This window comes from Typopeltis vanoorti, chromosome 12, assembly GCF_054136105.1.
Source record: "Typopeltis vanoorti isolate ZY-2024b chromosome 12, IOZ_Tvanoo_1.0, whole genome shotgun sequence".
Taxonomy (NCBI): Eukaryota; Metazoa; Arthropoda; class Arachnida; order Uropygi; family Thelyphonidae; genus Typopeltis; species Typopeltis vanoorti.
In genome coordinates this window covers 43,013,205-43,027,447 of record NC_143560.1, presented here as the reverse complement: position 1 = coordinate 43,027,447, position 14,243 = coordinate 43,013,205, and the positions used below count along the sequence as shown (strand labels likewise).

At 36.8% G+C, this 14,243-nt stretch overlaps 1 protein-coding gene across 1 annotated transcript in view; it reads right to left on the bottom strand.

Annotated features, from left to right (window-relative positions):
- Positions 1-13,205, bottom strand: part of LOC150100738 (beta-galactosidase-like) — a 381,618-nt gene extending 368,413 nt beyond the window's left edge. Inside the window, exon 1 of the mRNA XM_090401983.1 lies at positions 12,947-13,205. The gene's annotated coding sequence lies outside the window, so the exon portion shown is untranslated. The remainder of the gene's footprint in view (positions 1-12,946) is intronic.
- Between the last annotated feature and the right edge of the window lie 1,038 nt (positions 13,206-14,243).

Below are 14,243 nucleotides of genomic sequence, written 5' to 3'. Positions count from 1 at the left end.
GAAAATTAACACCACGAATTGTTGCAACAACCACCCATTGTCTCCCTCTGACTTCAGAGGGAGCCAAAGAAGATCAGTTTGGTTTCAGGAAGGGTAGGGGAACAATAGAGGCGAATGAACTGTTAAGAATAAATAAGTGAAAGAAGTCTGGAAGTGAATAAAGAAGTTAACATCTCTTATATAGATTTTAAGAAAGCTTTTGACTTTGTAAAATGGGATAAGTTGGGGGAAGTAATGGAAAAGACTGGTATCGATTGGAAAGACATGGTGAGAGACATATATGATACAACAGAACCAGATATCATTGGACGAGGAGCTGTTCTCTGTCACCAATTTTGTTTAACATGTATTCCGAAGCAATGTTAAAAGAAGCACTGGAGAATTCGGAAGAAGGAATAAAGATTGGAGGTAGACAGATATTTGCAATAAGATATGCAGATGAGAAGGCATTATTATCAAATACTGAAACAGGACTACATCTGTTGAACAGATTACTGGAATCATGTATCAATTATGGAATGAAAATTAACATAAGAAAAACAAAGGTAATGGAAATAGCAAGGGAAGAGGCAAATATGGATATCAGAATAAATGGGGAAAAACTGAATCAAATAAAGACATTTAAATATCTAGGAAGTGTGATTAGCAGTGATGGAAGATGTAAAATTTTGACATAAAAGCAAGAATAGCTATGGAAAGAGATGCCTTTAATAGAAAATGGAATTTATTCAGAAGTAAAATGGACAGAAACTTAAAGAAAAACTAATAAAATGTTATGTGTGGAGTGTTGCCCTCTATGCAGCTGAAATTTGGACATTGAAGAAAGAAGAAAATAAGATATTGGAAAGCTTTGAGATTTGGATCTGGAGAAGGTTGGAAAAAATCATTGGATTTTTTCCATCAGATAAAATAACTAATGAAGATGTCTTAAAAAGAGTAGAAGAAGTCTGTGAAAGAGGATAAAAAGAATAAAGGGAAACTGGATTGGACATATTCTGAGAGGAAATGGAATAATCAGAGATGCCATCGAAGGGAAAATAGACGGGAAAAGACCCAGAGGAAGAGAAAGGAAACAATGCTAGATGACATGCTGAATCTCTGGAGACAAGTACACAACCTTGAAAGAGAAGGCACAGAACAAAAGAGAGTGGAAGGAAAGTTTTTGCTACTAAGAGAAGAACCTGCTCAATTGCAGAATGCTTAAAAAGAAGAGGATATATATTCTTATTGTCATCTGAGCTGCAGGCAACGATTCATAAAGGGAGGCGGTGTAAATCACTCAAACCAGCTGTCATATCCTCCCTTAAATTCATTCACATGGCATGCACTCACTACCCCTAGGAGCAAACTATTCCACTCACTGCTTTGTGACAAAAACTGCTCTTACCCATTTCTTGACTGCAAACAAATTTGACTTCCATGGATGATCCCGTTTTCTCTCCCAACCTTCCATTTAACAAAAATATTCATCAGACGATATCTTATCTTATACCATCAGTTCAAAAGTTTACAGATCTCTATCATGTCATCACCAGTCTTTCTCTTAATAAACAGATTCTTTAATCTCTCCTCATAACCGTTGCACCCATTTCACAGCTTCTTTAACCCCTTGGAACCCTGGAGACGAAATCTGCACATAATCACACCTGGATTATGTAAACCCTTTGTGTTTTTCACATTAACTGCGCATTTGAAGCATAGATATTGTTCATTTGCCTTTTATGCTTTTCATATTTAAAATTATATGAATTGAAAAATGTAAGTATTCAAAGTTATCTTACAATTAATTGCATTGGACCAATTAAAAATCAATATAAATCAGCAACACTCAGAAAAGGATATACGAAGTGAGAAATATATGCAGGCTCAACATTACTACTGAGCCTCTAAGGAAAAGGGCATCGGAAGGCCAATGCCACAGATGCCAAAAGTTTGGGCATGCCCAAAATTTGTACAGAGCAGCCTACAGATGTCTAAAATGTGGTGAAGGCCACTAGACCAGCTTTTGCACCAAGCCAAGGACTACACCTGCCTGTTGTGCCAATTGTAGAGGACCTCACCCTGCAAACTAGAGGGTGGGGACTTTTTCTACCCAAAAAATCGTGGGTCAGCAAGAGTGAACCCTGCTTCTCCATGTAATAACCCCATAAGCATCATGGAGTCATTAATGACCCTTATGGAATCATTAATGACTCCATTAATTGAATTAATGAAAAGTTGCCTTCCTGTTCGAAATACCTCGCCTTCAACAGCACAGGAAGGCACGCGATCTTCATCCATGACCAAAACATATGCAGAGGGGGCTCGAACTTAATTCCTTCATCTCATGAGCAAGCAAGCTTCAACTTAACATCAGGTCCAATTGCGTCTCTTGCCACCATGCTAAATGAATTCAGCAACGCAAGCTCCTCACCATCTTCCAGAAAGAGAGTCTATCTAGAAACCCAATCCATGCTGACGGTGAATTTAAAATGCCAAATACGATGTATAAAAAATTCACTCACGATAATAACATGAAATGCTAATGGTCTGTTAAACAAAATCCTTGAACTGCAAGACTTCACTCACAGATACAATCCTGATATTGTCTTAGTTAATGAAACACACCTTAGGCAGGCTAATAGCCCTAAATTACGGGGCTTCATGGTGTATAAAACAGACAGATTTACCGCCAGTGGAGGAGGCACAGCCGTATACATGAAAAATTATTTAAGCCACAATGTCCTGACCAATCCACAAACCACGAACCTTCAGATAACAGGTATTGAAGTTCACACTAACAAAACTGGGAGCATCAAAATTCTATGCTGCATACAACCCATCTGGCATCCCACTGTTGGCAGCTGATTTGGATTCCATTCTCGGCTCTACTGACTCCATTATTATGGCTGGAGATTTCAATGCCAAACACACAGCTTGGGTCAACTCCACAATCAACAATAAAGGTCGTACACTAGACAATTACTCAACCCAAAACTCAATAGTTATAGCCGGACCTACAGAGCCCACTCATCACAGCCCAACTGGAAGCTCAGATGTACTACACCTCGTCATTCTCAGAAACATCAGATACCAATATCAACTGGAAACGTTAAACGAGTTGTCTTCCCCATCCCCATGTCTACATTCTGCTTAAGCTCGGTACACAAGAGCAATTCTCTCCTCTACACCCCTTTATCTTGGGACAAGCTCTCCAGAACTCTCTCAGACCATATTGGCCCAGTACCTGTTATCCACAAAAAAGAGGAAATAGACATAGTCGTGAATAACCTTACCAGCCAAATCAAAAAACAATAACATCTGTTACACAAATCACAAACGTTCACTCTAGCGGTCGGATCCCTTAGGAAATCATGGACCTAATCAGATTAAAAAACAAAGCAAGAAAGAGTTACCATAATACAAGAGCTCCACAATATAAAACAACTCGAATAATTTAAATAGACAAGTCCGTGAAGCTCTGAAAAAACATCTAAACCAAGATTTGGAACCTAACTGACTACTCTAAAACCAGATGACAACTCCATCTGGAAATTCTTGACAACCCTTTGCATTAAAAGACAACTTATATCCCCAATTCAGACCAAGAAGAGAGTAGCACACACTGGCAAAGAAAAAGCAAAAGCTCTAGCTTGTAAACTCAATGTAACCTCTCTTATGAAAGCTTGAACATCAATCTTATCTACGAGATTCACCACCGAGTCAAGCAGGTCATAACACAACAAAAGGATAACTCAGAACCTATCGCACCCACTTCTCCAGCAGAAGTTACAAATATCATAACCCATCTGAACAACAACAAGGCTCCAGGTCTAGGTGGAATCACAAACAGAATAATGCAACTATTCCAATGCACTCCTAGTCAGCATTATCAATGCAATATAAAAAGCCATCTCACATTATATGAGATGATAATGCTTTATTAGCAAGATCTCTGAGTCCCAAATTAGCTATCAGAAGCCACCAAAGCAGTATTCATATACTGTAGAAGTTTCTGATGGACTGGAAGATCCAAGCAAACACCCAGAAGAGTTCAGCCATACTGTTCTCCAAAACGAAGGTCCAGACAAAGGAGGACACAGATCTGCTAGGAGTCAAGATTCCGTGGCACACTGAAGTCAAATATCTCGGTATGATGCTGGACAAAAAACTCCAATTCACCAGTCATATAAAACACATAAGCTCGAAGACTACCTAAGTCATCGCGCAACTCTACCCCATGTTCAATACTGGGAACAAACTACTCATATACAGGATGGTAATAAGCCCAGTCATCACTTACGCATCTCCTGCATAGGGCCATGCCTCAGATACAAACATTCAAAAACTGCAGAGGATACAGAATAAATGCCTGAGAATGATTCTGGATGCCCCAAGGTTTATTAGAACTCCCAGATTCACAGAGAAGTCAACATCTCTACATCACATCCCTCCTTTATGATCTAGCCGAAAAGTTCTTCACCAAGCAAGACAAGCAATCACACAAACCCGCTGATCAAACACGCTTCTGACTACAATGAAGCAGAATTCTACAAATACAAAAGACCCAAGTCAATTCTATGCTCAGCTGAACACAACTAATCTCACTGCCTTTCCAGGGCGAGCTTAAAGCTCAATAACTCTCCACTCAAAGAACTTCCCTCTCAGACAAAGGGGAATACAAAAAGCATACATGCTTCACTGATCAAACCAGTAACATTCTGCGTTCTGCGTTTCTGTGTATAAGGGGGGGGGAGGTGTTAGCTGACTTTTTTGATTTATAAAATTCGTTTAGAAACCAGCAATGTTCTGAATAAAAAGAAAACTTTATAGCAATCTTACAAAAACAGAACTAGCAGCAATCAAGTTATTAAAAGCTAATCAAGATATAATTATAACAAAATCGGATAAAGGTAATGCCACTGTCATCCTTGACAGATCAACTTACATCCATCAGATAAATCAACTAGTCTGCGATAACAGCACCTATCAGCTTGTAAACTATAATCCAATTAACAGAATAAAGAAAAGAACTGAGAAATTATTAATCCATCACTTCTTGGCCGTCAGACACTGTTAAAAAAACTTCTACCCCATTAAGCCCTTTCTCCCAGAATATATGGTGTTCCTAAAGTACACAAACAAAACGTTCTGCTTCGGGTGATAGTTGAAGGAATAGATAGCCCTAATTATCACATAGTCAAGAAATTAGCGTCAACACTGAAGGAGTTAGTAAGTTATTCCCCCTCCTATATAAAGAACACGCAACAATTTATTATTATTATTATTATTATTATTTTAACGGTGTCTCCATGGAGTCAAAAGATCATTGCGTGAGACCCGTCATAATAACCATTATTTACACAATACCTGTCATACCTCTCCTTAAATTCATTCACAATTGAAGCATTCACAACCACCTCTGGCAAAACATTCCACCCATTCCCAACCCTCCAAGTAAAAAATCTAGTCCTAACACCCTTGTTAACCACACTCTTACACAATCTCCAGGGATGACCCCTCGTTCTCTCACTTCCTGCAATATTCACTTATAAACAATATTAAAAATATAACGCTCAGCAAAGATGATTTATTAGTCAGTTTTGACGTTGCTGCCCTTTTCACAAATTCCCAATCACTGACACAATTCTTCTCTTACAGGACAAATTTCCGTCCGACATTACGGCCCTCTTTGTCCATGTACTACGTTCCGGTTACATCGTGTGGCAAAATAAATTTTACCTACAAAAAGATGGAACGGCCATGGGCTCACCATTATTCCCCCCCGCCCCCAGTTGCTAACTTTTACATGGAAGCTTTTGAGCAAAGTGCTCTTGATTCCTTTACTCTAAAACCTACAGTGTGGCTTAGATACGTTGACTATGTTTTCATTATCTGGCCACGCGGTCGAAAAACTTTAAACACATTCCTTAGCCACCTGAACAAACAACATGAGCTCATAGAATTTACTATTGAAACTGAAAATCAGAACTCGCTCAATTCCTAGATACACTGGTCACACGTCTTCCCTCAGGCAGTGTCTATTCTTCACAATTTACTGCAAACCGACACATACTGGCCAATATGTATATGCCAACTCATATCACCACCCTTCGCAAAAATTTGGAGTCATTAACATCCTTAAAAACAGAGCTATAATAATTTGTGCTAATGAAGAAGCTCTTAAACAAGAATTACAGATTATTAGCAATACATTTATAAATAATAGCTATAACAAAAATAATATTAATAAAGTTCTTCATAAAACTTCATCCAAAAAGAATATAGATTACAGTAAAACTAAAACCATAGTTATCTAATACATTAAAGGTATCAGAAAAAAATCAATACAATCCTACACCATTATAATCTTAATGTCACTTTTAAACCACCTATAAAATTAAAAAACATATTCTAACTCCTCTAAGGATCCTCTCCTCCCATTGGCACATCGTGGAATTTATTGCATCTACTGCACCTGTAACTTACCTGATATTGGTGAAACTGGACGTACAATCCCTATACGTAAAAAAAGAACACAAAAGACACATTAAATATAACAATTTTGGTGAAGAGGACCTCTAAGATCAAGCTCTCAGCACCCTACACCAAATTGATTGGAAAACTACCTGCTCTTTACATCATCCAAAAACCTGGTATGAAGGAAAATTTAAAGAAGCCTGTGAAATTCTGATTAACCACCCTAATCTCAATAAAAATGGTGGGGTGGTCATCCAAATTTTTTGGAATTTTTATGGCATAAAAATTCCAAGAATTTGGATGGCACATATTCAGCCTACTTAGTTTCCAGTATACCCTGACATTAAGACTTTAAGCAATTTTCAGCTTTTATATATATATATGTTAAAGATATCAAGCTATTTTAAACCTGGTTTTACTCCATTTCCCAAGTAAGCAAACAGACAAACAAATCAAGTTTGCGCCTGCAAGTGTTGCAAGTCTAGCTAACCCTGCACGTAGTGCAAGACCAAGGCAACTCATGGTAAAAGTAGAATAAGCTCTGATCACTAATCTTAATATTTACCCTTAATGCAAACATACTAATTTTGTAACCTAACAGTTAATAATAATAGGACTCTAGCTTTGATGTAGTAAAGTTTTTTTTCACCAGAGGTCAGGCCAATAGTTGTTGTAACGGTTTGTCAGTAACTTTAGCATGTAGATTGTAGTGCAGCTTGTTTCGGAGGATATATATGGTGGTCGGACAGGAATCAGTCGACCGTGAGATGCGGTGATTGATTCATTCAATCCAATTGCCATCCATTACCCTTGGATGGGTAATGGATGGCAATGCTATAGCCAATGAAGTTCTAACTGAAGCTCGGCTATTGCTGTTACCCTCCTGCCATGATCAGAGCTTTAATAGCCCAATAACACCTTATCCCTACACTGTCCTCTACAGATAACGGGGAATATGAAAAGCATTCTTGCTTCGCCCCTTTAAGCCAGTCCTTATAAGGACTAAGCTTGTTTCTTTGTATATCTGCATGCTCCAGATGATGATTTTGATATGAAGGTTGAAATCGAGTGTTCATTTTGGTTTATATTAAACTAAAGTTTTGCTCTAACACGGTAGTCGTCTCCATAATTTTTCATAATGTATCATCTCATCAAATTGTGAAACTTCGTCACATTTTTTTTCCCATTTCCCTCTCATCTTTAAACTTTGTCTCATCTGTTAATAAATTCATTTTTTCATTTAAAGCAGCGAAACTATATATTATATCTAAAATAAACCAACTAAAGATCAACTAATTATTATCTAACAACGAATCCATATCGGGATCTTGTAGAGATTTAAAAATAGCATTTATTCGTGTAAAATTTTGTCCCACACGACTGTTAAAACTGCTGGTTCTGAAGTCAAAATGTTCAGCCAACGATGATCTCTCTAATTTAGAAATAGGTTTTTCATGAGGAGAAATGCTCAAGTATTAATGCCTCTTTATTTTCTTTATATCCACGTATCATAGCCAATATAGCGTCAGCTCTTGCGGACCACCTCGTTTTACTGAGTCTATTAACTATTAAGGATGGTTTTTCTAAATGTCTAAGAAGTATACCCCATCTAGAGGAAGATGAAAAGTAATTATATATGTTTTGAATAAAAACAAAAACATTGCATTGCTTCTGGAGAAGATTCTGCGGCATAGTTTGCAATTATATTTAAGGAATGACTAGAGCATGATATATAATGTGCAGAGGGACTATGTTTTTTCAGCCTAGCTTGTGAACCAGTACAGACACCTTTTATATCGGCAGCGTTATCATAACTTTGTCCTCTGTACATTTTTATCTACAAAGATCATTTTTTAATTTTTTTAAGTACTACCGCTTCTAAATATAAGGAATTAGATTGTGTAATACTGATGAACCCGATAAATGTTTCTATAATGCGGTAACGTACCTAAATATGATAGCTAGTTGGTCATTATGGGCAATGTGTGGCGTTGAATCGAGTATTATTGCAAAATACGTAGCTTTCTTAATTTCTGATATTAATATTTCTCTTGTTTTATCAGCTATTAACGCTGTGAATTCATCGCAAGCATGGTAAGAAAGCTAATTTTATCTGCCAGAACCACAGTTGACATACATTTTCATGCGATATTTTAAAAAATCATCAAATTTATTTAAATAATGTAAACACGATAAATAATTTCAGCAAGAATCAGAAAAAGACATTTGTATTGTTTCTAAATGCTAGCCCTAGTTTACTCAGGAGCTTAATGGTAGCTATTATTCATTTTAAAACCTCTCTCCAATGAATTCCTCCAGATTGTATTTGTTTCACCAATTCAGAATCGATTCGACTATCTACAGAACTTAATTTTTCTTTTGCGATATCTGCACATCGCTCGTATAAGTTCAGCAGAACGCTCCTGATCACATAAGGTTTGTGTTATATTTCTCCAGTCATTAAAATCCTTTATTACGCTATTATTTGACTTAGAAAACAATTTACAAACAGAGCAGTAAATTGCTTTGTTGTTTTTTATTATTTTAAATTAGCCACTCTCGTTTCTCCTTTGTTCCATTCGCTTTTGGTTAATCATTTACATTTCTGACATATATTGTATTGCGTTCGATGTATATTTTCTTAAATTTTCGATTTTATGAACATTTTGAGGCATATTTATTAAAATATGCTCGATAAATTGTTCATTAATACTAATTGGCCAAACTGCTATATCTCTATGATAAGAGGTAGCTTGCTTACTGGTAAGTACAGTCTCCGATTGAAAATTTTCTTCAAAAACCCTCTTGAATTCATTCATTTACTTTTTTCTCTCCTATGTTTTCCACATTATTTCATGTTCTTCATTTTCACTTTCGTCTTCTCCTGATACTAATACCAGTGTTTCGCTTTCATTCAGAAATGTTTGAGGTACAACTTCAGTTCTGTGAAATTCTTCACTTCCTTCGTTTTCAGAAGAACGTAAGACAGACATCTTTGCCCCCTTTTGACTATTTAGCTGTTTTTCCTTTTCTCTGAGATCGTTTTCTTTTACTAGCTCCCGATTCAAAAATTTCTTAGCATCATTATGTGTATCATACTGTCAAAAGCGAAATAAATATTTATTAAATCCAAAATAAATACAAAAATAGATACAGTAGCCTATTGGTTTTGTTAAAATAAACGAGTAACAGTAAAATAAGAATAATAAATTCATTGAAAAATATATTCTTACAGACTGTGGCAACTACTTTAAACATATAAGTACGTATACACTTGTATACTGCTTTACAAATACTACATGATAAATAACAGTAACTACACTATCAGTTGTTACGCGTACGTACGAATGACACTTGACCTACCTACCGGCCGAGGTGGATTAAATAGTCAGATCACCTCAGCATTTTTCATGGATCAAAACTTCATCGGTATTCATTTGCAGGATAGTGAAATTAACTTATTTGAGGCTATTTGGTGGGAGATTGAGACTAACAGAACAAAATATACAGTTGGTTGCTGCTATAGACCAGGTAACGGAATAGACGGTGGAGATAGTATGCATAAACAAATTGATCCAATGAGTAGAAGGAGGGTAATTATTATGGGGGATTTCAACTATGGTAACATTGATTGGAAGGAGGAGAGGACACAGAACTTGATTTTATGCAGTTATTAAGGGATAGCTATCTGAGACAGCATGTAATGGAAAATACTAGGGGTTCGAGAGTGCTTGAACTAGTAATAGCATCTGAGAACTTGACTGTAATGAATATGACCATGTTGCCACCAATTGGTGAAAGTGATCATCAGGTCCTGACCAGGGAAGTGCTAAATGTGTGAAATTTTCGATTAAGACAGGGTATATGTGGAATTACAGTACTGGTAAGTATGAAAAGCTTAGGAGATTGCTTGGTTCAGTGCCTTGGCATGTAAACCTGCAAGGGCTGGATGTTGATAGTGCATGGAAAGTGGTCAAGGAGCATTTGCAGGAGGTTATGGCTGACTGTATACCTAGAATCCGAATAGTAAATCAAGTAGGGGTTAAATGGATGAATAACACCATTAAGCTGGAGTTGCAAAAAAAAAAAAGAAACAACTGTGGAGGGAAATTACGGAGAAAGGTGACCTGCAGGTACACGAACAGTATAAAGTGCAGGCCAGAAGGGTAACGAGTGTGGCAAGAATAGCAAAAGCGGATTATGAGCAGAAATTAGCCATGCAAGCTAAAGAGAATTCCAAACAGTTCTTTCAATAAGCAGCAAGTAAAAGAAAAACTGTACACGGCAGAATGATTTTAAAGAATGCCGATGGTAGGGAGGTCACTGAATCGGTCGATATAGTGGAATTACTGAGTGAGCACTTTGCAAGAGTATATCATCCAGGTGGTGACATTGAAAAAAATGAAGGAACCATTAGTTTATACAGGAATCGTGATGAATGAAGTGGAGGTGAATAGTCTATTACAGAACCTTAATGTGAATACATCTGTGGGATTGGATGGTATACCAGCATGGGTCTTACGTGAAGCGGCTAGAGAATTGTCAGTGCCCTTGACCATATTGTTCAATCTGAGTCTCGGGTCTGGTTTACTCCCGAAGGGGTGGAAAGAGGGGGAAATAGTTCCACTGCATAAAGGAGGAATCAAGACAGCTGTTGCAAATTACTGACTGATCAGCATATCAGGAGTCGTTGTCAAGGTCTTGGAGAAAGTAATCAAGGGCAAAAATACAGGAATGAGTTGATGAAAATGATGTACTGTATGGGGGATAGCATGGTTTTGTGAAGGGTAGATCATGCCTCAGTAACTTGCTCTGGTTTTATAACACAGTGAGTTGAACTAGATAAGGGTAAAGGGTTTACAGTGATACTGCTGGACTTGGCTAAGGCCTTTGACAGGATACCACATGGAATTCTAATCCGTAAACTGCAACACATGGGAATGGATATAGGGTTGGTGAGATGGATAGAAGGATGGTTGATGGAGAGATATCAGAGACTAGTTTATTCAGAAGTAGAGTCCAAAAGACAACTAGTGGCTAGTGGTGTGCTGCAAGGTTCTGTTCTTGGACCACTACTATTTAATTTGTTCATTAACGATATAGGAAAGGATCTGGGAGGAACAGTTCATTTTTTCGCTGAATGGTGCTAAGTTGGGTAGAGCAATAGTTAATACAGATGATGTCAGAATTTTGCAGGATGATTTGGATAGATTGGAAGACTGGGCTAAGAGAATGGATGTCAATTAAATGTGGCAAAATGTAAGGTTATGCATTTTGGGGTCAAAAGATTAGCAGCAGTATACAAATTGGTGGAAAGATACTCCAGGAGATTGATGAGGCCAGGGATTTGGGAGTGTTGGTGGATAGGGAGTTGAAGTTTAAGGGGCACATTGCAAAAGTGGCTAAATCAGCTCAACAAATCACTTGGCTGCTAAATGACGAGCAGAGACAAATAAGTTATTGTTCCTCTGTATCGAGCGTTGATAAGACTCCATCTCGTCTACTGTGCCCAGATTTGGGTGCCTGGGATTCTTCTAGATGGGGAGGAGGTGGAGAGGATCCAGAGGCGAGTGACCAAGATGATATCACGTCTATGGAATGAACCTTATGAGAACAGGTTGAAGATTTCTGGATTGATTGCAGAAATTGGTTGATAGGCGGAAAAGGGAGGATATGATTGAGACATTCATTTTACTAAAAGGTTTCTATTGGATTAATTCAGAGGATATTTTTGAGAACAAATGGTTAGTAAGGGTTTTAGATTGATGAATGAGTGGAATAAGCTACCACAGTCTGTTGTGGGTGCTGCGACTGTGAATGAGTTCAAGGCAAAGTATGATAGTGTCGTGACGACTCTTGTCCTTCGAGTCCGTGGTCTTGCTTCAAGTCACTTATATCAATAAATAAACTAATTATCAATTGGTCACCAATCTTAAAATAGGGAAATTTATATTTATACTGCGCCACCCTATCTTAGGTTAGTCTATATAAATAGTAGGACCAATCTTCAATTAGCTAGCAGTCTTCTCATTTACTCTGGCCGAATTAACTATCATTCAAATTGGGGCACCCGCGAGATTCGATTATTTTAATGAACGGTGCAATAAAAAGGAATTCAGGCAAACACAATATTTAGATTAACAAAATAAAACATTTAATATATGATATATAACAAGTACAATAATTCTACTCTTAAATGAAACAATACAAATAACTCAATACAACTTGCTAAGTCTCTCATTCCAGTTCGATGTTCTAAATTCTCAAAAACAATTTGCAACTTCAAAAACATATTTTCTTAACTCAGATTAAAATAACAAACTTCACATTTAATCTGTCTCTACAAATCTGTCAGTTCAATGCTTAAGTTCACAGCAGGCACTAATCTAGGTAGACAATATTCCAAGCAAGCTTATTCCGGACTTTGAGCATCGGAGATCTATTACAGTTAATGCTAGAATAGACAAACATATACAACTACTCTTACCAGATAAAATCTTCAATACATCAAGTTATTGCGAGTACACTTATGAATTAACTTATTTACATTAGCGGAACACACATATTAAAATTCTTCTACGCTTTAACTGAACTTTTGTTAACTGCGCTTCACTATTCTAAAAAAAACAGCAATTTTGTTTATCTGATTACTGCATTAACTTTTCTTCACAACGACAGCTGATTTCACTTATAACAAACTTTATGATTCACTACGCTTTGGCCTTCTAACACTATTCTCATGAATATCTGCCCTAAAGAATTTATAATCTTCTTTTACTTCTTTGCTTGTATGCTACCTTCCTACTGGTTCCGCAAAGCTCACTCTCCCCTCTCTCTTACTAATAAAACTTCAATTATCTCCTTTTTACTCTTTCCCCCCCCCCCCCGTTCGAATGCCACGTTCTCTTCGACCCCGTGGTTGTTTACTCATGCGTCTCCATGACAACAAACTAAACGCAAACATTTCGCTAATGTAATACAACGCTCTACTACTACATGAATGATTACATAACGTTAAATAATTTCACAAATAAGAATAAACAGAATATTTGAACTACTTAGTCAACATTTTCATTACATATGAAATTAATTATAAATAACACTTTACGTTACATCATATATATTTAGTTACCATAAATTTTACACATATTATTATTTAATATATTAACAGTAGGTTAAGAATAGAATAAATAATTAAATAGTAATTCTTAAATAAGGAACAGTAATTACTTTTTATATAAAACATGATTAATACATAATAAGCAATGTTAAATATGAATGAAAAAAAATAAATTACACACCATAGTTTCATTCACAATTTAACAATAGATACTGTGTGAATGTTGAATACTTGATGAACATGATGTTCGTGGCCTCCCTCGATGAATCTAGAGACTCCTTCGAATTGCCCGTAATAATAATAATAATAATAATAATAATAATAATAATAATAATAATAATAATTCTATCTTTTATCATGCCCCCTTCCACCGTTTATCCCTGAATGGCGATTTAAGAGTTGTTCAGGGATTAACGGCGTTAACGCAGTATTTCTCAGTGTTTCAGGGAAAGGGCGTGAAAGCAGTGTTTCTCAACCTTTTTTGGATCATTCCCCACCTCAACGTCTCAAAGATTTTGATGCCCCCCCCCCTCTAGCATAATAGTAAGCCAAATTCTGAAAAGTATAATATAAATATGTACATGTACATTTTCGAATTGCCCCCAAAATATTCAAATTCCTCCCTCTGTGGGGCGTACAACCCACGTTGAAAAACACTGCGTTA